The sequence below is a fragment of the Canis aureus genome, chromosome 6, assembly GCF_053574225.1.
Source record: "Canis aureus isolate CA01 chromosome 6, VMU_Caureus_v.1.0, whole genome shotgun sequence".
Taxonomy (NCBI): domain Eukaryota; kingdom Metazoa; phylum Chordata; class Mammalia; order Carnivora; family Canidae; genus Canis; species Canis aureus.
Window position 1 is genome coordinate 34,844,538 of NC_135616.1, and position 26,148 is coordinate 34,870,685.

General features: G+C 43.9%; 1 protein-coding gene across 8 annotated transcripts in view; it reads left to right on the plus strand.

Moving 5' to 3' along the window:
• The window catches only part of SETBP1 (SET binding protein 1), a 359,759-nt gene that overhangs the window by 119,031 nt on the left and 214,580 nt on the right, over positions 1–26,148 (plus strand). The window contains exons 3-5 of one of the 8 annotated variants that reach the window (XM_077900622.1): positions 6,150–6,323; positions 6,740–6,993; positions 7,962–8,089. The exons of the other annotated variants lie outside the window; for them this stretch is intronic. The gene's annotated coding sequence lies outside the window, so the exon portion shown is untranslated. The remainder of the gene's footprint in view (positions 1–6,149; positions 6,324–6,739; positions 6,994–7,961; positions 8,090–26,148) is intronic. 8 annotated transcript variants of the gene reach the window in all.

The following is a 26,148-nucleotide window of genomic DNA, read 5'->3' on the forward strand; positions in this document are numbered from 1 at the left end:
AATCGAGAAAAATGCCACATTAGGGAACTGAAGAAAAATAAAAATGTGGAAGGAATACTGATGTACCTGTGAGGAAAGCAAGAAAACATCATTAATTTTTTAAAATTGTTTTCCCTTATGGATACCTTTCAAACACTTTTTTTTTTTTTTTTTTTTTTTAAACTGTGAATCTGTCTTCTGATGCTGGCATACTATAGCAGAAGGAATGATCACAAAGCTTGTCCCTGGCATCATGTCTGAGTCTTCCGTGCAACACTGTTATCTTCTGCTCCATTTGGGGGAAAGTTACTTCTGAGTTTTGTGTGTGTCCTCTGAAGAGCCTGGAGAAGCAAAGTATGTCTCAAGGGTCTTTCTCACTGGTACCACAATCATCTCTGCATAGCTATCTAAACGTATCCCAGTTTGCTTGGATTTTCCCACCTATGTGACTACTAGTAACACTTAAACTCTAAACATCTGAAAACAAGCCTACAGCTTTCCAATACATCTTGTTTTTCTGCCGTTTTCATGGCAAGAAGCTTTCCTCTCTGGTGGCAATGCTCTAATGAAGTGACTTTGCAGTGGAGAGACTCAGTTTCCCTCCTCCTTGCCACCTTGGGCATGTCTTCCCATCTTTTTATTTCTTAATTCCTACCTGCAGCTTTACCCAGCCCAAACTGACAGCTTTCATCTAGGAATTCTACTATCACTTCCAGTAAGCTCTGGGCAGCCCATGCAGAGCTGGGCACAAAACCATTTCAAGTGTGTTAGTTTTTACTGCCTAATTACACTGCGTGCTCTGCAAGGCAAGGATAGGAACCTTGCATATTTTCTGTGACAAAATTTTGCAGAGCATGGTCTTGGCAGTATAATGTGGGCTGAGACTGATCAAGGCTCAGGGCACATGGATTAAAACCACATTTTATAGTTTCTACATATAGTTTCTTTCTTGATTGTATACTTACATCGTAGATCCAAAGTTTATGTCCACGGATTTCATTTTTCCATCTTAAGAGTTTATTTTTTGTTGTTTTCTGTTAAGATCTTAGTAGCTACTCTACCAAGAAGCATTTTAAATTTGTTTTACTCAATTTAGAATCATGGAACCTTTTCCATCCTATCTTAAATTATCCATGCACCATCATAGAGACATTTCCATTCATATTTGGTGGCTTTTTTTTTCCTTTGAGACACTTCAAGCCAAGAGTACTTGGCAGTTTCACTTTCATTTTGAGAGCCAAAAAAACCCCCAAATGGTAATAACATAGAATCCCCTGGGCCAGTCAACATTTTATCATTGTGAATTTATTTGCTGAAGGCCCTTTATACTTTCTTGCTTAATTTTTCAATTATCTCCTATTTGGGGGAACTAATGAGATCACTCATTTCTAAAAGATTTATATTGCTGATTTAGGGTATCCTATACTTACTGGAACCTAACATTCTCTGGAGCCTCAGGGGCTCCTAGTACCAGAGGGCACAAGGTCAGGGCACTCTAAGTAACTGTCATTGTTATTATTATTTCTTCTCCCAGAGCTATCTTCACAATACTAAGTTGTTTTCCATATTTTTTGTGTATGGATGTAACCACTTCTGGCAGCAACAAATGTTATTTCTGAATCTTTCCTGAATTATCTTGACCTTCTGATTACAAAAAGAAGAAATGAGTCCTTTGGGATGTGACCACATGGTAATGTGGAAGAAGTCCAAGATCAAGACACAGAATACATGTCTAGTTGGTCCTGTTCCTCTGTCTCTGCCTAAACTCAGACCCTCTTCGACATTCACTGTTTTGGCACTCATCAGAGATACAGGAGTCTGGAGAAAATGAGTAATTTCACTCAGGAGGGTTAGGCAAGATGTAAGGGGAAGAGGGACAAGTAGGCATTGGCTAGTTAAAGATGGCACTCCAGTTGGGGCCTGGCATGATGGAGGATGTCGGCTGTGGAGCAGGGAAGTGGTGAGCTGCCCCATGGCTGCGGAGTCTTGATGCTGAAGAGCCTGGAGAAGCAAGCCCAGGAGTTTGGACTTCACCCTCAGGGCAAACAGAAGCCATCAAAGGTTAAAAATGAGGCAATGGGATCCTCAGATCTGTCCATTCCAGTGACAGAATGAATACTAAATTGGAGCTAGAAGACATTGAAAACCCGCCAACCCTCTGGAGGCTCTTGTGGTTTCAGTAACCCCTCCCTCTCTGTACCTTAAGTGTAGAGGTAGTAGAGGCTTCTCCGTTAATCACTCTTTGTGCTCCTCCTACATCCATCCACATCATTGTAAATTAATTCCTCTTAACTGTCCTGGTTTGGGTGTACCATCTGTTTCCTGTGAAGACTCTCTGGCTGATAACACCCCCCTTCACACTTCCTTATAATTATTTGTTTCTGTGTTCATCTCCCCACTAGCCTGTGAGCATCTGAAATGCAGAGGGCGACCATGTGTCATTCATTTTTAGGTTTTCCCCAGGCCAGTTGTAATTTGCCAACTAAGTTTTATGTGGAACAGTGATTTCGGAGGCAAAAATGTCAGGTTTCAAACAGGTTCACTCAGGAAGCCTTCAAAGGGGAAACTTGAAGTGAGGCTATTAAGGATCTGCTGGTTGGGATGTATGGAGAGACACTGAGGGCAGGTTCCAAGAAGACTATAAAGTGTATTAACAGGAAAGCAGAAAAACCCTTCCCAGGACTCTAGAGGAGATCGACTTTCCTGGAACACATGATGGGATGTGTGAAGAAGCAGCAGGCAGTACATTTGGAAAACCGTGTTTCCCTTCCCAAGTTATTTCTCTAACTACTTTGGACCTACGCTAATCTTAAGATATTTTGCCGACCCCTGATCATTTACTGTGTTAAGACCAGGACGGAAGTTTCAGAAACTGACCAAAGAAGAAACATTTTCAAAACAAAACAAAACAAAACAAAACAAATGCCATTAACCAGCTTTTTGTGAGCAAATGACAGTCTGTACAAGTCTTTTATTTCCCCATCCTAAACACCACTAGGATGCAAATCCTAGGCAAAGTGAGGTGTTCTGGATGGTACATAAGGATGGTCCATAAGGATGAGGTGTTCTGCAGTGGTACATAACTGCGGTGCTGCTTGCTTCTGTGTTTTAATTGTTGGCAGCAGAATCCTGAAAGGCACTTTTTGGCATGAAGGTTTCTGCTGGCCCCAGTGAGAATATTATGCTTTCCTTTTGAGTCACTGGAAGGGTCAGATGGGGACATTTGGGAGGATGTAGCAGGAGTTTGGGGAGCCAGATTGAAGGAGTATGCAAGAAATGTTGGGAAGACTCTGGGTAATCTGACTTTCAAAACTGCAATTAGATGACCCTAGAATCATGAGCTCTCTCTTCATTCTCCTACACAGGCAGCTCCGGGAAAAACACAAAGTTCAAAAAATGAATTCCATAAATACACATTACCTTTGTGTTTCCAGTCCGGACTTAACGTGTTTCAGGGAAGAGTAATGTGTATGTGTGATGCCTAATCTCAGACTTTAAAAGCGAAATTAATCTGCCATCCTGAAGGACTCCTTGGATTTAGGAGGGAAATGGATATAAAGGGAACCGGCCCATAAAACTGGGTCAAGGGGTTACTCATGGCCTCCAGCATTTTGCCGGATCTAGGGAAGAGGCTCTGTCAAGCAATTTGTCCTTAATGAAGTCTCACATACAGATAATATTGTTCCTTTAAACAGAGCTTTGTCTGTCATTGGCCACAGCTCATTACCACCCCAGTGTCCAGAAGTTGGGGGAGAATCTGAGGGGTGGGTGGAGCAGAGGAAACTCAAACCCAAGTGTTAGGAGGCATGATTCATGAAAGATCTGGCCAAAATGGACATGAGAATCTCTGGAGCCTGTGGGTCAGTGGATAATAAGCAGGTTATAAAATAGAAACACCCAGAATAACCCTTTTCAGGAAAGAATCTAATGCAGAAAGCAAGAGTCCCTATGCCCTGTGAGAACAGCCAGTGTTGGGACTGACACAGTCCTCCAGGCTCCCATCTGCTGTGCAAAAGGGAAATTGCCCTTCGAGCCTCCCTGAAAGGGTTATTTTCTCCCCCATTTGTACAGGTCCCCATGGATTTAATGGATTTTATCACTGCATTTGTTGGAAAAGAAAACAGCAGGAGAGCTCTTATCCTGGGTACTCTTTTCTTCATTTCACAAAATATCTCCACCTTTCCTCTCCTCCCAACACATATTCAACCTGCTTTATTTTCCTGTGTGAGGCCTCTGAAATAGGCAGCAAGGGACAAGGGAGGGAAAAAAAAATCAAGTCAATAGCATTGAGTCTGAGCCCCAGTTCTAGCTGGTGAGTGTCCTCCTTTCTGAGCCTTCGTCTGACATGGAGATGGTGAACTAGATAATGTCCAAGGTGCCTTCCAACTTCTACAATTATGTAGCTGTAAAGGGTGGAAAAGTAAAGTATACTAGAACCCCTTAATAAAGATGGAGGGAGTCGCTTTATAACAATGGGCTGAAAGAAATGTGTCCCTGTCTTCATGGTTTCCTGGTGTCCATTCACAGTCAAATTCAAACAGCATTTCAGTTAAGAGACTCCCTACCCCCCCAAACTGAGGACATGTCAATTTCCAAGTGATTTCCAGACAATCGCTTTCACAGCCAAGTGAATAATGTTTGATTTAGGGATTGGAAGCCTTGATTGTAGTATTTTTTGCTTCCTAGCATGTCATGTCCATTTGGATTTGGGAAGCAGTTTTACAGAATGTTAGAATATTTGATACATCTTTGCCCATTAGGTCATTGTGTTGAGGGATTGAGTAAAAGAAAAGTTGGAATGGAAGCCTATAGGCACAGATTCTTTTTGCTCAGAAATCTAAAGAATAATTTACTTAAAGCCAGAAGGGACACCAGTATCCCCTAATTCAAGGAGAGGCTTTAGGTGATCAGTCTCTTGGAATGTTGTGCAGACTTGTATTCAAATGTGAATATGTGCAGTTCTTGGAGAAAGCCATATGAATTTCTCCCCCCTCAAAACAAAAAACAAAAAATAAACAAAAAACAAAAAACCCTGAATGGGTTCTTAGCCCCAGCAAAGATCCACCTTTCTCATTTACAGATGAGAAAAGTGAGACCCTCCAGCAGAGGGGAAGCACCCCACAGCTCCTGTCCATCTCAGAGCCCGGACTGAAGTATCAATTTCTACTTTCTGCTCATTCTGTTTAGATCTTTGCAGAGAACTTGCCATGACTGCTGAAGATACCAACAGATCTGAGGGAAGATGGGGGCACAAAGTAATTTTATATGAAGTTGCAATCAAATCTTTGCATTGACACTGAATACTAGCTTTGGTCTTCTTCTATCTATCATGAGAAGGATTAAAGCACCACCACAGCTCATGCCCCCAAATGGGGTACAAACGTGGCACGGCTTGGTGTCTGCAAGAGGCCTCCAGTCACAGTCTGTCGGTGGGGGTCTCAATAGGAATGGGCATTTTTGGGATGGCTGGTCCAAGACCTTACAGGTAGAGAAGGCATTGGCTTCTCATGCTCCTTAAGACTGATGTGATGTCTTTTCTAAACAGAATAGCTGTCCAGCTCTGTAGAGAATAACAGCTTCATCTTGTTCCCCATAGAAATGAGCTCCAGGAGGCCTGGGAGTATTTGACTGGGCAGTCTGAGCAGCTGCCCCATCAATGTACCCAGGGCTGTGGGGTTCAGGACTGTAGGAGGCACAGAATGGAGGACAGTGTTGTCATGGGGGTTATGATAGGAAGTCTCTATGTGAACTTCTACAGACATCACTCTTTGCTTTTATTCCCAAACCCCTTCCTTCTCAGCACACAAACACATAGACAGACAGAAAAATACAGACAGACACACACACACACACACACACACACACACACACACACACACCCCTCTACAGAGGTTGTGCCTTATATCACAGTGATACTGGTCTTATTACTAAAAATGCTTGAGTAAGTTCATTTTTTCCCCAAATTCAATCATTTTTTATTGATACACAGGATCCTTTTGGACATCTATGATTTGGTTAGAATTCTGATTGATTTTTAGTGCTTCTTGGTTCCTTTAAAAAACAGTTAAGCAAGAAGAAATGGTCTCTTAAGCCATTGTGCGGTGAATTGTTGTATTTAATGAGCACTACTTTTTATCCTCCCCATCACTGTGTTTGGCTTTTCACATCAGCTTGGCATGGTATGCCATCCACTTGTATGGAGCCCAAAGGGATCTGTTGGTGGTTGGTTGAGCACCTTTTCTTGGACTCAGGACAGTTGTATCTTCCTTGGCAACACTGATGCCTGTCCCCAGTTGTACTTTGAATCACCTCCTGCCAGCACCTTGAAAATCAAGTTTCCAGAGGTGAGTTGTGATGCATCTAACACATGAGCTGGAAAATGACAAGTCATGGGGTGGTGTTTCTAAACATTTGTAACTGGAGGAGAGCCTCAGAGTGTGAGGATACTGTACTTGGCAGGCCTACGCCTTCCCTTGTTTTGAGACTATTTTCTTTAGTGTGAAAACCCCACGGGCCAGGGGTGGTACTCAGATTGTCACTTCTGTGGCATTAACACTGGGTGACTCCGGGAGGTCTCTTTGGGCCCATGTCAACGATGTGTTCATTTTGAGCATCAGATACCCAGAAAACAGAGAGAGGATGGGCTCTAAAAGGGGGAGGACAGCACTAAGTTCCTTCTCTGAGAATCCTTTCCCACTGATGTTCTATAGTCAAACAAAACTCAAGTTGAACAGTGCATTCTGTGGCTGTATCCTTTCAGACTGTCTTTGAAGAGGCATTACCATGAGAAGATACTGTATGATGATGGCTTCTCCCCTAGAATGTCAGAGGATGTAAGCCTGGGCAGAGGGAAGATTTTTCTTCTCTTTCTATGAGGAAGCTTGCTTTCTCTATCAAGAGACGAGTGCTGGACAGAGATGGAAAGCAAGAAGCCAAGAGCTTCAGGGCTCAGCCATAGGCCTCACAGGCTCTCGGATTTCCTGCAGAGTGTGACAGTGTGGCTGCATTGAACAGGTACTAGACGGAGAGTCGAAAGCCTTCTGTGAGGCCTTAGACGTCTGTGGTCCCATCTGCAGATGAGAAACTGGAAGCAGCCCCCAGCGCTAGCAGGTTCTACATGGCTAGGATTTTGCCAGTCATTAAAATGGGAAATTATACAGCTTTGTCTTCTGAGGAAAGAGAGAGTATGTGGGGAGTGCTCCAGTGTGTATTTAGTAATTAATTTATTCCACAGATACATAGTAATTCTGTACACTGTGCCAGACACTCTGTTCTGGGTTCTGTGATTGCAAGACTTGAGTCATAAACTCCGGGTCATCTGAGAGTTGACACCCTAATAGATTGCATATATTTCTGGCCATGAGGATGCTGGCAGGTTTTGAGCTCACAGATAACCCTGCTCCTCCCTCCTCCTACCCCAGCCCTATCTGCCGGGGTGTTAGAATAGTGCTGGTGGTGCTCTCTGCCAAGCAGATTCAGAAGTCCTTTGATCATGTTCCCTTACTGAGTTTACAAATACCACTGATCAGGTGATAAAGCATACAAGTCCCGCAGGCTGGAAGTACAATGCTAAGCAAGGGTCAGATTCCTTGTCCTCCAGGAACTCCCAGCTTAGCTGGAGATCAAGTCCAAAAGCAGCCTGAGGATGGAGTCTATAGTTGAGGCAAGGGCAGAAGGAGCAGGGAATGGGCACCCTACTCAGTGGGAATATAGGGGACACAGGGGCAGGGGGAACAGGACAAGTCATCATAGAACCTCACCCAAAAGCAGAGGATAACATCTTTCAGAAGCTATCTCTAGCTTCTTTGATTTGGGCAGAGTTCTATAAAAATATGTCAAGAACCTGCCTCATGTTAAACCTGCACCAAATACGAGATAGTTGTGGAAATGGAGGTTTCTCTGTGGGGAGAGGAGATCTGGCTCAGAGAAATCAGACTGGCCCCCATACTATATAGCAACCGTGCCCTATTTTCTGCCTTCAGGAATCACACCCTTTCATTGGCGAGGCAGGTTCTCCATCCAAAATGGAGGATGTGCACAGGCATGACGGGCCTTTGACGGTGAATTCTTCAGATGGTCAGGAAAATGAAGCATCTGACCACAGAATGAGGTAAAAGGAAATGACTTTAGAGCCTCTGAGACTTGAGTTTAGTAGTTCTGCTCCGTGGTCTCTAGCTGAGAACAGGAAGTCTTCAAACTTCCATCTCCTTACGTGTAAAATGAGGGAGGCACTCCTGCTTCTTGAAGTTGCTGTGAGAATTGAGTCCTCACCATGTGGAGGTGGAGGTAGGACTGCTCATCGGAGCAGCTCGTGTCTCCAGCATAGATGATGGTTTGATTCCTCACACCATGAGTCAGTCCTTCATCCTCAGAATATGGGGGAAATCTTTTCTTGGATGATATGCTGGACTGAAGATAGAATGTTCCCCCTCTGGAGGTAAGACCTTTGCCCAACGTGAAGGCCACCCCAAGCTTTGTCCTCTCTTCCTTCGCCTTTGCTCCTCAGTCCACTCCACTTAAACTCCTTGGTGTGGGTCTCCAAGGTGTAGTGAAGGATTCTTGTTTTTTATTCAGCTGTAAGTCTTGCATTTGTCCTCTTGCTGGATTGAAGTAGTGAGTATGGGAGGCAGGGATGGAGGAAGAGACTAGGATTTCCTTTCTCTGCAGGCTCAAGGTAGCTGTATACAATTAGGAGGACCTTTGGCCTAAAGGAATCAGAAAAAAATTTAATAGAAGGCCAAGTCCAAGGGCTAAGTCAAATGCCTCTGGTTCCTTAAAGGTTAATTTATTACAATAAATAGGGTAAAAGTGATCTATGGCTTCTTACACACCCAGAATTGGCAAAGCACAGTGTACAACTTGTGCAGCTATGCCTGGCATTCCAGGAGGTCAAAACATGAGCAGACTTTTTAAAATTGAATTGGATTTGATAATCATATTTGTAGAAGAGGCTCACCTGGCTGGTAAAATAGCATGAGCACAGGTGTGTGGAGATGGCTTACAAACAAGAAGTATGTGGAATTTAGGGTCCTTGAATCCTATTTAGATGCACTTACTGTCCATCAAAATCCCATAAATTGGGCTATGTATCCTGCCACTAGTATCAGAAACATATTTTTGGCCAGAGAAGAACTGGGTGGGAAGATGTGGAGCTCTTGGGCTTGATGTGTACCGTGCTGGGAGCTCAGTGTAGACTTGGGTTCCTGCTCTCCCCAGGGTTCAGGAATCAGTCAACCAACTGATACTTACTAAACTCTTACCTGTACCCAGTGCATGTCAGGTACTGAGGGATAAGAGGGGAGGATGTGGTTCTAATCCTTAAGGATTCATCTCTGTCTGAATGAGGAAACAGAAGTTAGACCACACAATCTGACATGTCGGTGTGTGGGAAAAGTCATCAGGACTTGAGAGCTCAGAGACGGGAACTATTAGCAGGGGTTTGGATTGACCTTGGCCCTCTGAGTTGGATTTGAAGTATGCTGTAAAGGGGGGTCCATACCTACTTCTTAGGGTCAAGGAAGGGAGAAGTGGGTGACAGAAATTCAGATTATCCAGTTAACACTCATGGCCGCTGTTTACTTTGGTCATTTTCTTAGAGCTGGGGTTCCAGAAATTTGAGATGACTTCCCCCTCTCTTATCTTCACATATAATTGACATATACACGTAATGTAGATGTAAGGTGTACAGTGTGATGATTTGATGCCCATATATACTCTGAAATGCTTAGCACGATCAGGTTAGGTAACACACCCTTTACCTCCCATAATTACTATTTTGGTGTTACTGATGTTATGGTTGACACCACTTATTGCTACTAATGCCCATGTTTAATATCCCTGTGTGATTTGCGTATGTGGCACCTTCTCGACTGTGCCTCTCTCTTGTATCCTTGTGTTAGAAGCTTGTGAAATCAGCAGGGAGATGGGTAGAACCCTGGTGTTAAGGATGAAGATGGAGCCAGGATTACACATTGACTGCTTGGTCAACCAACATGGTGGCAACCTTCCAGATTTTCTTTGTAATTGGAACATATATTTCTGTTGCCAGGCAGGTGAGGATACTGAGACCCTCATGGGCAAAATGACAGTCTAAGGACATACACATGCTTAGTGATGGGGCCGTAGCCTCTATGCGCCTTCTATTTCTTCATCTGTGAAGTGACAGGCTTGAAAGACACAATCTGGGAGGACCCTCCAGGCCACCGGCCTGAGTCTGTGTCTAATACAGCTTCTGATTCCAAATTAATGTGCTCTCTGTAACACCAGTCTATTTTCTTGGCTGAACAAAAGTGATTTGATTCCCCAAATCAATAAACAAATTAGAGAAACAGGAGAAAGAGAGCGAGAGAGTGAGAGAGAGAGCGCCTAGGAACCAAGGGACAACAGATTGAGAGAAGGCCTGGCTGGGAGAGGGGAGTGGTAGTAGGGCTCCCTGGGAGCTTCCTACAAAAGCCAGAGCAGGGCAGGCAGGGCAAGGGGGGTAGGTGGGGAAATTACAGCCTCCACTGGCCTTTTTCATTCTGGGAATCTGCTAATGGGTAGGAGAAAGGTTGAGGAAGACCCATGAAGGAGGAGAGAAGGGGAGGGGCTGCGTAGCAGGTGCAGGCCAAGGCTACAATGCAAATGCTTGGGAAGGACCAAGGGACCAGGCTGCAGGGGCACTTGTGAAGCATATCTTGGGAAATACAGAGAGCAGTCTGCAGCTGGCTAAGGGGAGAAGGTGTGGGAGGGGAAAGGAAGGGAACCCTCTGGGGAGGGGCTGGCCACATTCTAGAAAAAGCCAGGGATGAGTCTTGTACCTCAGCGATACCTCTATGCCTGTCCTTACTAGATGGGAAATTTCCCATTGGTGTCCAGTTATCAAGACAGGACACAGCCCCTCTGTGAGCAGCAGAGCATCACGAAGAGAAGGAATACAACCTCTATATGAATGAGTCCTCAGCTGCCTGCTTTTACAACCTTCAGATGCCGGTGTTCCGTGGAATAGGACACCTCAGCTTGTCACCCCACGTTGTCCCCTCCTTTAAGTTTTTATTTGCCCAGTTTTAACAAAAAAGCACTTAGGATTTTTTAAAAAATGCCTCTTAAATTGATCACTTTCCACACTCCCTTCCTCTCTGATGAGTCCTTTCATCACTTTCTGACCTAGAATACTATGTGTCTTGCTCTGACTTGATAAGAACACACTAAACATGGATCCAGCCACCGACTCAAGGAAATTGACCATCTTCCAGGACTTGTACTGTTTGGGGTCAGAAGGTAATATTGCCCCCTGGATTAAATCCAGATAGCACATAGGGATCTCCAGGTTCGTCTTGTGCATTCCCTCAATTGACAAGTCACAAATCTGCACATCAGCAGCAGCCCAGCTGCATCCTTGAGGGTAAACTAAGAGGCCGTGGATTCTTAACACAGGGGTGAGGGTAGAGAGCCAAGAGCAAGTCCTAAGAGACTTTGCTAGGAACAGAAGCTGCTAACAGCCAAGCATTGCATTTGAAAGCTGGAGGTTTAGTTACTTTCCAGACCCGCTCCCTCCCCAGGCAACCACAGCCCAGCCTAAGCAAGTGACTTCCCTAGGGTCCCACGATTAAATATTGGGGCCTTAACAATACAACGTCCAGTCTCTGTCACTTCCATTTGACCACTCTAATACAGGACTCAAGCAAGAACCTGGCCAAATAAGGAGCATTGCACTTGAGCATTGTACCTGCTTGGGAAAAAGTGAGGTGACTATAAATACTTTAAAGTGAGAGAGTCATCTTGGTGTGGGATGGCTGTGGGTCTCAGTGAAACCAGGGGGTGCACTGTGGTAGCCACACTTTCCTAACAGAAATTGGGGCATGTGTGTCCCCGGGACAATAGGCAATAGATTATGAACTGAGAAATCAGAACTGTCTGGAAAAATCCACCACTTACAGTTCTTGGAAATATATAACGTTTCAGAGTAGCTTCAGATCTTCCAAGAATAGACAGATTATTGTATATGACACATATTTTTTTAAAGATTTATTTATTCATCCATGAGAGACACACAGAGAGAGGCAGAGAAACAGAGTGAGTAGTAGTAGGTTCCCTGTGGGGAGCCCAATTTGGGACTCCATCCAGGACCCCGGGATCACACCCTGAGTCGAAGGCAGACACTCAACCCCTAGCCACCCAGGCGTCCCAATATATGACGCATATTTTGCTATACATTTTGCTACATGGCTTAAATATTTTAAGCAGGTGTTTTGGTTACTCGGCATCCATGTTGAGTTTTGTAAATTAGCACTTTTAATCCTCTTTTACCCCAGCATTAAGTGATTTCCTAAACAGGAAGTGGCAGGCCAGGATTTGAAACCTAGTCTACCTCCATGTTACATACTCTTAGTCTATGCTGTCTTTTAAGAAGCATTGGTTTTTTTTGTTTTTTGTTTTGTTTTGTTTTTAATTACAGAGACATTTCATCACAAAGTGTTTTGTATGTAAAAAGAAATTTATTCTGGTGGAGATGCAGAGGATCATAAAATCACTGAACCTTAAAAAAAGAAGGACTTCAGAGTTGGTTGATTTCAGCCTCCTTGTTTTGCAGATGAGGAAGTGGGGCCAGAGCTCTGAAGTGGCTTTGGCCAAGGTCAGGCAGAGATGAGCCCAAGACACTCAGGGGAGTGTGTTTCCCACCCTGATGCATGCACTCCTTTGGTTTACAATTGGTGTCCGTGGCCACTGGGGTAGTGACACAAGGGTGCCAAGGTCATAGGTGTCCTTTGTGGGGTTTGATTAGTGTCTTAAACTCCTTATCTTCTGCTGATGCTAACCATTTTTAAGAAGATGGAAATCATACTTGCCTACCTCTTGCAAAGTTAAAGGTGGCCTACAGAGAGCTCCAGGGCATGAGTTATTATTTCTTTGATGTTTGTTGTCTTCACAAAAGCATTTATGAAAACATTGTGAGAGTTCTTTTCATGAAAAGAAAGGAAACACGCATGCACATAGACACACATACACCTAACAGGATTATGTTCGGTTGTTAGCGTGCCCTTCTAACCATCTATCCCTGTGAAAACAGGCTACACTTTATATCCATTTGTTTATATCCATCTGCATTTGCTTCTACTTAATATCATCACAAATACGTCTTAGTGATTTGAATGACCAGATAATATTTCGAGTACACACCACAAACACACACACACACACACACACACGTGTGCATGTGCATGTACCACATTTGTTTTAATAGTCTGCTATTACTGGACTTTTGAAAGCAGTGGAACAATTTTGCATGCTGCTTTTTAGTCTCTGGGATTGTTTCATTAGGACACTTGAAAGTGAGCACAGACTTCCCTTTTTCTCTTGATATTTATGTCATGTTGGTTTTCCAAAGATGAATGGAAATGCTACCTTTAGCTGGGGGTGGGTGATCACCTGGTTTCCTTTGATCAGCAAGACGAAGCACCAGATACCTTCAAAGCTCATGCCCTCTCCCAGGAGAACTGCTGAGTGCTTACCCACCACTCCGTCATCTGAGAGTGTGGGTATAAATTTTCCCTTCTCATCCTTCCTCTACATAGCATTGGATCCTTTCTTTTTATAGTAAGTCTTACTATATTATGTTTCCTTCTTTGCAGACAGTCACACAATCATTTTTGGAAGGAGGTTGGAGGTGCAAACAGAAATGGATGCTCTTGCTCTCACTCTGTACAACCTCCTGAGTGGTGGCAGAGGGCACCCCCATATTACAGTAGGACACTCAAGGTCCTGTGGAAGGCAGCAGAAATGAGACTCACATCTAGAACCTTGTAGTGGGTATCCAGTGTCTTTCTGTTCTTTCCCTAGTTTTATTGAGATCGAGTCAGCATATAAGCACAACATGATTTGATTTGCATATATTGTGAAATCATTTTTGCAATGAGTTTAGTTAACATCCATCATCTCATATGGATACAAAACATGAAAGAGAATGGGCAACTATCTTGATCTGCTTTGGCTCAGGTGATGATGCTGTCCTTGGGTTAAAAGACAGCCAGCAGGTAGGAAGTGGCTACTAAGAATTTCCACTGAGGAAGACTGTCCCAGAATGAAGTAGGTCTGCATGTATCCTATATCTACACCCCGAGCACAGGGAAAATTAACATGATCCCAAGCAACAGCCAAAGGCGAGGACCCAGAGCCAGGTTAGGGCAGGCAGTATCACTCTTTCACAAGAAAGGAGTGCTCCTCTTGTACTTGTCACTCATTGTTGCTGGTGGAATGAGTAGGCAGCTGGAAGCTATACCAGGCCTGCTAGTCCAGGGGCTTAAGGAGGCTGGCTGATTCCTGGGGGAGTGACAGCAGTCCCTGGCGACTCTTTCTGGCTTGCTCAGCAGGAGAACATTCCTTACCAGGCCAGCCCTGACTGGGCTTGGAGACACCCAGCTGAGTGCCACATGGCAGGTAGGCAGTAACGTGGCGGGAACTTGGCTTCTGGAGCCCAGAGCTGAACCTACAGCCTCGTGGTTTTCCTGTTTCAAGGTGGCAGTTTCTTTCTCAATCACACAAGGTAGTAAAGAATCATAAAGGGACCATGGGAAGACCAAAGAAGCAGTGAAGGCATCCGCTCCTCAGTTGCCTAACTCTTGCAACTTCTGATGGGATGCCTTGACAGTCCTGGCACCTGCTTGTCCTCTCTCTGACCTGGAACTGTGAAGTCCTGAGTCCTAAGTCTAGTGTTTTTGAATGGTGAGGGGCGGGGGCAGGTGAGGATGCAGGCCAGTTTTGAGACTCGGGCTCCTTTTCCCCTTTGCAAGCTGTGCACGCACAGGGCACCACGTCAGGGCATCCCTGGGATGTTAAGGGAAATAACACTATTTGCTCTGCTCAATCCATCACTCACACACCTTTGTCAGAGTGTCCACCCCATGCCCAAGCACTGCAAGTACAGGGGTGGAATGGCATGGATTCCACCATGGGCCAAGGCCACATCTCTTGTTCGCTTACAGGGAAATACCCCACGTCTAGCACAGTGCCTGGGATAGGCCAATTGTTCGATTAAGGCTTGTCTCATGCACCAACTGAAGACACGGTCTCTGATTTCAGGGAGCTCGCAATTTAGTGCCGAAAGGCAGATGGATATATTGTCACAATAACATTCTGGCAAGTGACTTGATAGAAATGTATACCTGGTAGCTTGGGAGCCATCAAACTAACATTTCCTTTCATAGAAGTAAGAGGATTACAATTTCTTATTGGCAGGTGAGGATTCTGCTTCCCACAGGATGTCCAAAGTGATCTATTGCTCCCCACAAAGATACATTGACTCTGGAAGCAGCAGGTGTTGGTGGAAACCAGTCTGTTTGGGGGGTTGGGAGACCTGTGTTCAAGACCTCACTGGCTGAGTGGCCCCAGGCATCATCTCTCTGTGCTACAATTGATTTCATATATAAAGTCAAGACATTTACTCCTTCTCTACCTCCCAGGGGTGTTGCTTAAGGCCTCTTCTGGCTCCCCATTACCTACAGAATAAAATCCAAACTCTGCAAGGCAGAATTGAAGCTCTATATAATCTGACCCCTTTCCTTTGCACTTTCCATTATCCCGAATCTCCTCAAACATTCTTTGTCTTTCTCTGCTCTGATGCATCTGTATGCAGAGCTCCATCTCTTAGAATGATCTTCCAGAATTGGCCTATCCAGACTTCCAAACTCAGCTGTCCTTGTTTTCTCCAAAAGAAGAGTTGTTCCCTCACCTGTACCTGCTCCCATGCTCCTTCAGACATCCTTCTAACAAAGCTTTTTGTCCCCTTTGCCCTTTTCCTGTTTAGACACCTGTCTTTCTTCTCCTCTGGTTTCCCAAAAGCTTTGGAGTCCCCTCCCAATCCCCTATTCTTGACACATGGCTGTGTTCAGTAGGCGCTTATACTAGCATCGTTGAGTGAATCGGAATAGTCCAGCTCCTAGTGGAGAAGAACCGTGAGTGGAAATAACAAAGAAACAGATTTTAATTGAGCATTCCAAAGAATGTCCTCAGAATCAGAGCTAGTCATCAAGGGCATGGATTCCATGTGTGTACTGGGGGACTTGCGCATTGTCCCTAGCTAGGGACACCTGCCGTGGGGAGCTATACTCCACATTCTGGTGTGACTGTGTGTAGAGCAGAAAGGCAGAAGAGACTGTGGTTCTCTTGAGCCACTGTCTGAAGGATATACCTCTGCGGATTAAATTCCCACTATCTCTCCCTCTCTTGCTTTGATTTCCTTGTAACTGTTCAATTACTGTTGAATAAGTGCATTTATTAGTACCGCAGTGACCTATGCTCCACAGAATAGAGTGATTCAAGTTGGAGCATGACTGATTTGAGGAGAAAGTTTGCTTTATCCATTCGTGGACCTTTAGTTTGGTCTAGCAGCCCTTTCCTTCTTACAGGAAGTGTGGGAAGAGTTGTATAGGATTACTTATCCCTGACTCCTTCAACACCAGGCAGTCCAGGTGATGGACTAAAATCTGAGAAATTATAACTTCCTGAGAATAATATTCATGTTGTACTCCCTCCTTTATCCTCTAGCATGTCTTTGTAGCTTCTCAGTGTCTTTCACATGAATATTTATCAATTTAAATTTGCCTTCTAAAATAGTGGACAGTTGATACTTACCCATTGACTAGCAGACAAGTTCTAATCAAGATGTCATGGTGTTGCAATCCTTTAGCTATTGATCCCATAATTCCTTGTAGTAGAATCTACCACTGACTGTGGACAAAGCATGTAGGTGTTATAGTTAGGATGCTAGAATGTGATTCTTTGCAACCTATTTTGCTAATAACCCTCCTGTCCAACCAGCCTCACCCTCCAGCTTTCCCCACTGAAGATCTTGTAGGCGTCAGTGGGAGAATGGGACTCTAGCTTGCTCCCTACTGTAACAGCGGTAGTGTGTGACAGTGGCTGGTCCACTATTGAAAACCTAGGTCTCTGCTTGAGGTGCCTCCAGTGCTCTTCCCCACAGGTATGTGCATGGCTGTGGCCTAGAGTCACCAACTGTGCAATTGTTTCCAGTTTGAGTATAGGAATAAAAGAGACTTTACCTGTGCTTAGCTGCTTATGAGTTATTCATTAGAATGTATTGCTGCTTACACAAAATATCAAGCAGACTCTAAATCCTAGAGTAGATATTGGTTACTTGAAAGCTGTTAGCATTTAATAGCCTAAAAAGAAATAAACATTCCTGGCTTTGTTTTCTTGCAGGTGATATTAATGAAAAAGATACTTGCTTCCATCCATCTGGGGGAGAATACCTAACAAAACAAAAACCAATGATATGTTCTCCCTCCCTGTTCCAGTAATAGCAGTTATATTGTAAGAAAATAAATAAATGAGGAACACACCTTTTATTCAGCAAGACATAGATGGCATTTATTTTTTTATGCCTAGCCCTATCATTTGGTGCTGAAAACATTTGCTCTGTGATGAGGACTTGCATCCATTAAGGCCCGTGAGTTGGGAGCTTCAGTACCACAGTGACAGCAGCAATACAGGACCTGAGAGGTCATTCACAGGTCAAGAAAGTTAAAACCTGGCAACAACACAGATGCTTTGCGTTTCGAATGGGGGCTTTTGTGCAAAAGGGAAATAGGAAAAATGTTTAAGATGTTTATTAGCCAAGTGTCAGAGAAGTGAAAGTGTGGATAACATAAGTATGAGAACCAAAATGATCTTGGAAGCCAATCCCCTTGATTCACAAATAAGAAATGATTTGACTTTTCTCTTCATTGTACTGCTTAGTTGTTATATGTTCTTGAGGTGTGCAATGGGGTTATAATAGACCATTTGGCTATGGAATTGGTTGAATTCAGAAGGAAACAATACTCGATGAATCTTTAGAGCAAAAGTATCTTGACTTCAGAGCAACCATGGCAGTAATTCCAAGTGGCTGAGAGGATGGCTCCCCAGTGTCCTAACAATGTCCCTGTTATCCCAAAGTTCACCCAGATTCCACCTCTACACCCCTGTGCAAATCTTAAGACTAGTTGCAATGCCTTGAAAGGTGATGGGTGGGGCAAGGGGAGAGCGGGATGGATCCTAAGGCTACAGCCCCCTCTGCCTCTTGGCTTCTCTTAGAACTGACTCATTCTTGAAGCCTCTCCTAACCTAAGCCCCTCACATTGCATCCTGCCTCCAGGACCTGGTGCATGTCTCATCTCTAGCACACTCTGCCTTGAAACCTGCTCATTCGCTAATGTAGCATCATGTAAAGGATTTTGTATGATTTGTGTCGTTTCCTTATATGGCTTTTTAATGTGGCAAGTACACTAGATTGTATTCTTTCTAAGGAAAGGTTGTCCATTAACATTTGCTTTTCATTGTAATACAGTGCTCCATGTGTTTTTGTTGACAGGTTTCTCAGTTGCTCTTCTATATTTCTGAAGGTTTAACAAAACATTTCCATGGGCATGCCCTTAGCTTTTATTCTAAAGAACCCACTACATATTTAACAGTAGCAAAATATTTTTCTTTTTTTTTAAAGATTTTTCTTATTTATTCATGAGAGACACACAGAGAGAGGCAGAGACACAGGCAGAGGGAGAAGCAGGCTCCCTGTGGGGAGCTTGATGCAGGACTTGTTCCCAGGACCCTGGGATTATGACCTGAACTGAAGGCAGACACTCAACCCCTGAGCTGCCAGGGGCCCTACAAAATGTTTTTCTGAATGAGAAGTTGTAACTTTGGACTGTCTCCTCTCCCTCCTTTTTCTTTACCCTAAGGTATTGCGCTTTTGAGGCAGTTCCCAAAAAGCAGGGAGGAAGGAAGAAGCAGGAGGAAAGAGGAGGGAGCAAAGATAAGGGAAGACAGTGGCTAGGGAATCCTATACTGTCTGGGTCTACCCAGAGGTAGATAACTACAGACAGTAGAGAAGGGGTCTGGCCCCTGTGCTAGGAGAGAAAGTAGCAAAGAAGAATCTTGGTTTGGCTGGAACCCTGGGGACTGCACTCTTTTGCACGGACTGCATTCTCCTATAAGGACTTGGGTTAGCTGCTTCTCAGCTCTTCTCCCAGGAAAGGGGCACATACTCTCCAGGACATTGCTTACCAAGTCAGAGTTAGCTGTTGTTGTGGTTTTTTTTCTCTTATTCGGGTACTTGCTCTGTCATACTCTGCTTGATCCCCAAGTGTGGCCATTAGGTAAGATGTTTCAGATGATGGGACAGCCTGGGATAGACATGTACACCATTGCTTACTTATCAAGAAGTTATACCTCGTTTATTTCCAAAGGAATTTCAGGGGTTCACAAGCCTAATACAAAATGTAGCTGTTAGGGGAAGAGCAAAGCAGAAATTATCTAAAGGAGTGATAGCTACCTGGTTCCTTCAGGGATCTGGTCATCTTGCTTGAGGACTGACATGGGCAAGCTACGAAGAAAAGGGGAAATTTTATATGGCCACTTTTATTTAACAAAAGGCACACATTCGCCTGCAGAATATTTCTAAAAGTATTTTTAAACAAGAATTGTTTCTTGTATAGTAGACAATATTTTCAAGTCCAGTTTTAGAGAAGACAAACACTAATCAAGCAGATGGCTTTCAAACTGACCTTCTTGAAATGTAGAGGATATAAAGTTAAATTGGAAATCCATGGAAACATTTCCAAAGTAGACCAAGATAATATGCTTCATCAACTCTGGGGCAACCTTCATCTGACCTGTGCATCCCAAGGCAGTCATAAGGAGAAAAATAATCTCCTGGCTGGTGCAGATTTCTCGATGCAGATTTAATAGATGGTGCAAATAATAATAAAAGTAAAATAAAAATAATAATAATAGAAACAGGAATAATTATAATGTCTCTGCGTTTTCTAAGAGCTTTTTTTATTCATTCTTTCATTTCTCAAAGTTTGTTGGAGCAGCAAAACAGAACAGGAAAAGCATGGCCCAAGGGATCACAGGACCTGAGCCTAACTCACAACACTGCCACGTATTAGCTATGTGACCCAGAACAAGGGAATTAATCTCTCCATGCCTTGGTTTCTTCACCTGCCAATACAGTCACTTTTACCTCATTCTAAGGATTAAATGGATTTATGCCCAAGCAAACAACTAGCAGAGTACCTGAAATATAGTAGGTGCTCTATACTTGTTAGCTGAATCTTTTTGTGCAAAATATGATGGAATATGTGATGTCTTCTCTTAACGAATTTCAAGGGAAGCCAATAGAGTCCAAAAGGAAAGTTCTGGTAGAGGGATTTTCACTGGTTCAAAACACACTTGGTCCTTTGGAATCCCAGTTGTTGTCACCTTTCTTTCAAGAGCAGAGAAAAGGGTGGCAAGGAGGTATGGAAAGACCCCCTCGCCACCCTCTCCCCCGAGCCGCCAGGCCCTGGCCCTGGCACAAAGGTTCGCTGCATGCAGCTCTCTGGTTGCTTTGTACCTGTTGGGCCTGCCCCCACCCAGGGCCCCTTTTGGCCTTTCCTTTTTCTTCTTTCAAAAGACCCCAAGGGGGTCCCAGGGCCCAGTGGCTGGACTCCCAGGTCGCCTCACAGAGGCCGTGTTGTCCAATAGAAAGGCATGTGGAGTCCCAGGGCGAGATAGAGGAGGACGTTATCAATCATGAGCTGTGAAAAGCCAGGAGAGAGCGGGAGGGCTTGGAGAGCAGGGAGGATTGAATTGAAGTAGAGGATTTTTTTTTCCTGGTCCTGTTGTTGTCGTTGTTGAAGCGAGCGTTCTTGGACATCTGCCCAGACACATGCTGAGTTAAAGAAGCAGCAGGATAAATTCTTAAAGAGTGAATTGGGAGAGGGGCAGGAGCTGGGGGTGGGGAGGACTGGTGAAAAGGAACCAAGGAATGATTCCAACCCCCAGACAAAGGAGGCCCCTGTAGACCAGACCAGTCCTAGCCCGGTCCTTCTGTGGCTCAAATATTGGTTTGTTTAGCGCAGAATCCAGGAACATCAATTCTGCCTACTAACTGCTTTGGGCTCACAAAAGAGCCATGGAGGGAAACTACAGTTTCTTGAGCTTTCTTCTTTTACATCCAGTGCCCGGCTCAGAATGCTTTTGGGAGAGCTTCTCTCTCTTACTTCATTGGCCTTGGAGATACTTACTGATAAGGCACAGTTCATGATACAATAGCATGAGGACAGAAGCATGGGGCTCAGTGGTGGTGATGGCATCTTCTGTTTGGTGACAAATGTCTTTTTCTTTTTAAAGTGAAGAAACTTGTGAAAATCTTGCCTGGATTCTATGGTAGGAAATTGGGGGACTTTCTAATCGAATAACTGATCATATCGGATTTAGGAATAGATAAATCAGTGAGGGTTGGGCAGCCAGAGGGCTCCAGGGTAGCTCACTCACCCATTTCTTTGTTACATATGTATCTCAACTATCCACTGAAGTCCCCTTTGGCCCAGCCCTATATGAGGGCCTGGGAGGATACAGGCATATTGGACCTTAGCCTAGCAGCCTAGCCCAACAAACCATAGACGGCTGGCATTTTCAGCAGGACTTAACAAACCATTCCTCTCCTGGGCAACCAAGTTCATACCACAAAGAGTAACTGCACAATTTATAGAGCCCTTGGGAGAACCAAACATTATCATCACAATATGGTTCATGTGAATGACACCTCCTTGAGTTGAGCATTATGCATTCTGTGTGCCGTATCTGTGAGCCCCCTCAGCCTCCAATTGGCTCCTCCATGAGTGCACCACCTTCTTTGTAGTTCAATAGGTGGGAGACCAAGAGCAGGAAAAAACAGCGAAAATCAACGGAGCAGTGCAAATTCAGGCCGAGTTAAGCTTTTCTCAATGGCCCCAAATGAAGGAGGATGGGCATGCTGCCATCCAACGCATGAAACAGTAAGAGAGTAACTTTTCAAAACACAAACTGGGCCTTATTATACTTCCAAGTAAGTGTAGTCAGTCACATCTCAAAGTGTTCTTCTAAAGAGGCTGTGCACTAAATATTGCCATTGTTCACGATATGTTTGAAATATCCCTTTGTTGTCTTCAAGTCACTGGTTTTAAAAAAAGAGACCATCACAGCAGTTTGTAACTTCCATAGCTGACTTTTCCCGACAGGGCCCGAGGGATCTACAGTTAGGAAGTTCCGTTACGCTGAAATGTGGTGGAGCATGGCCTTGTAACATAGCAGTGAAAACAGTGGGGCTCAAAGTCTGTGAGCTGCCCCAAGTCCTGACTTGTCACACCCGGCTCTCAAATCAGAAGTCATCACCAGAGTAGCGGATGAGAACTCAGATAGATAGCACTGAGCTAGGAGTGTCCTTGCATATGGTCATTCCAGCAGTAGCCGAGGAGGTAAGCTGTTCTGTTCTGATTGGTTTTCAGTCCCCTTTGAAAATTATTTCTCGAGCTGTTCTGTTCTGATTGGTTTTCAGTCCCTTTGAAAATTATTTCTCGAGCACTGAGTGCTCTTCCTAGTCTGTGTAATGGGGAGAGTTCGACAGAAAGGAGGGAGGAGAGGATGAGAGAAAGGCCTCCACTGACTTGTGCTTTGCATCTTCAGACCCGCTGTGGGTTGAATTGTGTCCCCTCAGAATTTGTATATATTAAAACCCTAGCCCATGATGTAACCATATTTGGAGTGAGGAACTACTGAGGGTTGAAAAGTGGTCACGAGGGTAAGTCCCCGAGCCAATAGGAAATTGTTTCCTTAAATAAGGAGACACTAGAGAGCTTGCTGGCTTGCTGTCTCCATCATGTGAAGTCCCAGTGAGAAGGTGGCCATCTGCAAGCCAGGAAGGGAACTTGTACCAGACACGGAACCCTCCCGGGGTGTGTGAGGGTTGGACTTTTGAGTCTCTGACACTGTAAGAAAGGAGATGTCTGTCATTGACGTCACCCAGTGGATGTCATCTTGGATGGCAGCTGGAGCTGACTGGGACAAACCCTTTATCTAGTGACATCTATCAGATAAGTGAAAAAGAATTAAATGATAGTAGAGGTTTCTTTCCCAACTCCTTGAAGAAGGCTGAATCTTCACTTAATTTAGCCAAGGGAGTGAATGGAAATGGCTCCCCGTACAAGGCCTGTGTATGGATCCATTTGGGATTTTTGAAGCTGTGGATGAGACTTTAAAGTGTTATTACAAACTTGGTTTCCTGTGTGCCTTCTCATTGCTCATGATTGCTAATTCAGCACGTCATATGAATGTTACCAGTTCACTCTATTGGATTTTTTCCCCCTTTTTGGTCAAGTATAATTCTATTGATCAAACTGAATTCTGCTGATAAAATGGATCTAAACGGAGTTTATTTAAACATGTTAAATCAATCAAACAAGTGAAAATATTTTAGCTTTTCTTTAATTGGTTAGGAGAAATGATTAGTAAAGTGAAATCCTAGGGCTATTCATACCCCAATATCCATTCTGCTGAAAGAAGGATCACCATGATCAGATTTCTGTTTTGACAACATGCCATTTTTGAGCTCATGCCATCATTAGGCGCCTACTGTGTGTCTCCCACTGTTATGAGAGGAGAGTTCCAGAAATGTGGAAACCTAGCATTGTAGTAGAAAGTAGATGTCTTGAGCAAACAAGAGTCCTAAAGATTAATGAATTTCTACAATAGAGGAGTAAGGCAGCCAGTTGGTTTAGTCCTTGACTTTGATCCCATTGGCCTGGCATAGTCCCACATGTGAAATTTGGCCAAGCCCAAGGTCATTTTTTTGGACAAAGTTTTAAAATGTCTCGGATCCTTCTGTGTATCCAGATTCTTCACCACTGATTAACCCATCTTGTCAAAAGGGAATTGACTGGACACATCCTAAATAACAGAATGTAAATTATTATGAAATACTACCTCTGAGCTATTTTCCTTGTAAAGAAGGGAGCACACTGTGACATCATGGGATATCCTCATATGGCTTATACCAGGACCCTGTTCCTCTGCATGTTAGTAGAAATCATATGGTAAAAATTTTAGATAGCTCAGTCAGTTTTGGGGGGAAAACAGCTGGGCGCTTAATGGAAGAACCTCTCAGAATCTTTAATACAAGTACTTTAGTTCACATTGTGAATCTAAAAGGGAGGAGAGAGGAGGTGATGTAATGTGTGTAGCATTTCCCAAACTGATTTGACCATGGGATATTTATTTTGACCCAAGGTCAGGAAGGATCAACATTATACAAAAAAATTCACATTTGGGAAATGCTGCTACAATTTAAAACCTAAATTCTTATGCAAGACAGTAACCTTATGGAGGTACTCTTTTACCCAACCATAAAATTTGGGGACTGGCCTAGCTGATGCAAAGACTTTTTCCAGATTGTAATTTTTATACCTCTCTTATGATAGAAAACAAACAAACAAACAAACAAACAAACAAAAACCCTTAGAGGCATGTCTAAGGGGAGAATTTCAGATGAAGGGAAGATGTGTAAAGATGTTTGGAGCGTTTCCAATCACACTGAAGCTTCCCACCTCCATTTTGCTTATACAGAGGGTGTTTTCTGCTTATCATCTTGTCCATTGCCAACTTTTGGGATGTGATCTGATGGACGCTGGGTGGAGCAGCCCCTCAGAGAGCAGAGTTACTGGGGATACTACTCTGTTTTACTGGCCCGACTACAATTTTATTCTTATCCTCTGTAAACAGTGAATACAAGAAAACCACACACAAGTTTTAAAACATACTGTTGCAAAAAGATTGAAGGTTACTGTGTACCATTGAGGGGAGGGGAGGGGAAGAAACCCTATACATTGAGAATTTGAATTGATTCCAAGAGTCTGGATTCACAAAACAGTACATTGTGTTTTCTCCAGCTCCAAGTGTTTCCTTGGTTTCAGGAGTTCCTTAAAAAGGGAGTGGATCATCCCACAAAGCATTGGGAGGATGGGGAATATGTATCGTTTGGAGAAACTTAAATTCAATTTTCTGCTCAGTGACTTTCCAGAGTGCTTATTTGGTAAAGCCTTGTATAGAGTCGTCTTTCCTTTTTTATTTTTATTCCCAAGCCTCCTTTAAGAAAAAAAAAAAAAAAATGAAGAACAAGCCTAGTTGCACATTTTCTGAATCCAGCAGAGGCCTGTTTGTGAGCATCGCCAGTGATGGACTGTTCTTATTCTGGCCTCACCTGCTGCAGAATGGTATGGAGTGGAAAAGCAGCTCCATTGGACTTGTTTTGGAGGATCTTCTGAGATCTAGCCTCTCCCTGGGGAGAGGATCCCCTGGGCTTTCCAGCCTCTCCTCTCTGGAGAAAAGCATGGGAGTATCTCTTAGTTCACAAAGTTTCAGAGTCTACCTTCCAAAGGTCTGTCTTTTCCATGAAGCTTACTCCTAAGTTTTCCCAGCATCTCTGACCTTTTCTTTCTTGGGGTGCCATTATGCCTTTGAATCGTTGTGCCCATTTCTGACACTTCCTTACGTTGTGTGGAGACCATTCACAATGGTGGTGCCGGAAGCTGACAGGGATTATTGGAGTCAGGCAGACCTGCCCCTGTGTTCTAGCGCCACCCTTTACTAGTTGCGTGAACTTGGGCAAGTCGCTAATAACCACAAGGCTCAGAATCCTCATTTATAAGTGAAAAATAATTGTACCTCCCTCATCAGGTTTCAGAGAGGATTAAGTTTGTGCCCCGCCTGCTACCACGTAAGTACTCCATAAATGGAAGCTCTTGTTATTGTTGGCTTTAGGTTACACTGGCATATAGATTTTCAAAATTAAAACTAATAACATCTAGGTGATTGTGATACCGGTTATAACAGATTTTACAATAACCGTCCCCCCACCGGCCCACCCACCATCCACTTTCAGTGCTGGGTGCCATGCTTTCTGCCTCAGGGTATCTTTGTAGCTGAGGGGCCGGCCAGCCCATTGGATCACCCTGCACTTCCTCTCTGGCTGTCAGGGACTGTAGCTCATAATTCTTGAGATTTTCATGGTGGAGTGATAAGAACAAAATTGGTATTGGATAAGTATTTATTGATTAGTAAATAGATTGGGTTAGAAAATGCCAAGAACAAGGAGCCAAGTGCTTCTCTTCGCTCTGAAGAAATGTGGTCTCTGGGGGACAGTTTATAGGAGAATGCCCACCCTCCTTTCCGTACAGGGGGTCCTTGATTGCCTTTCAGGTGAGGTTCCACACAACCTAACAGATTTGGAGAAAAAGAACTGAAGAGAGCCTCCACTTCCAGCACCTGTGAAGCCCAGGCTTGTTGTCGCTCTGCTCAAACACCAGGAAACATACCTTCACTTGGGGAGGTGGTGTG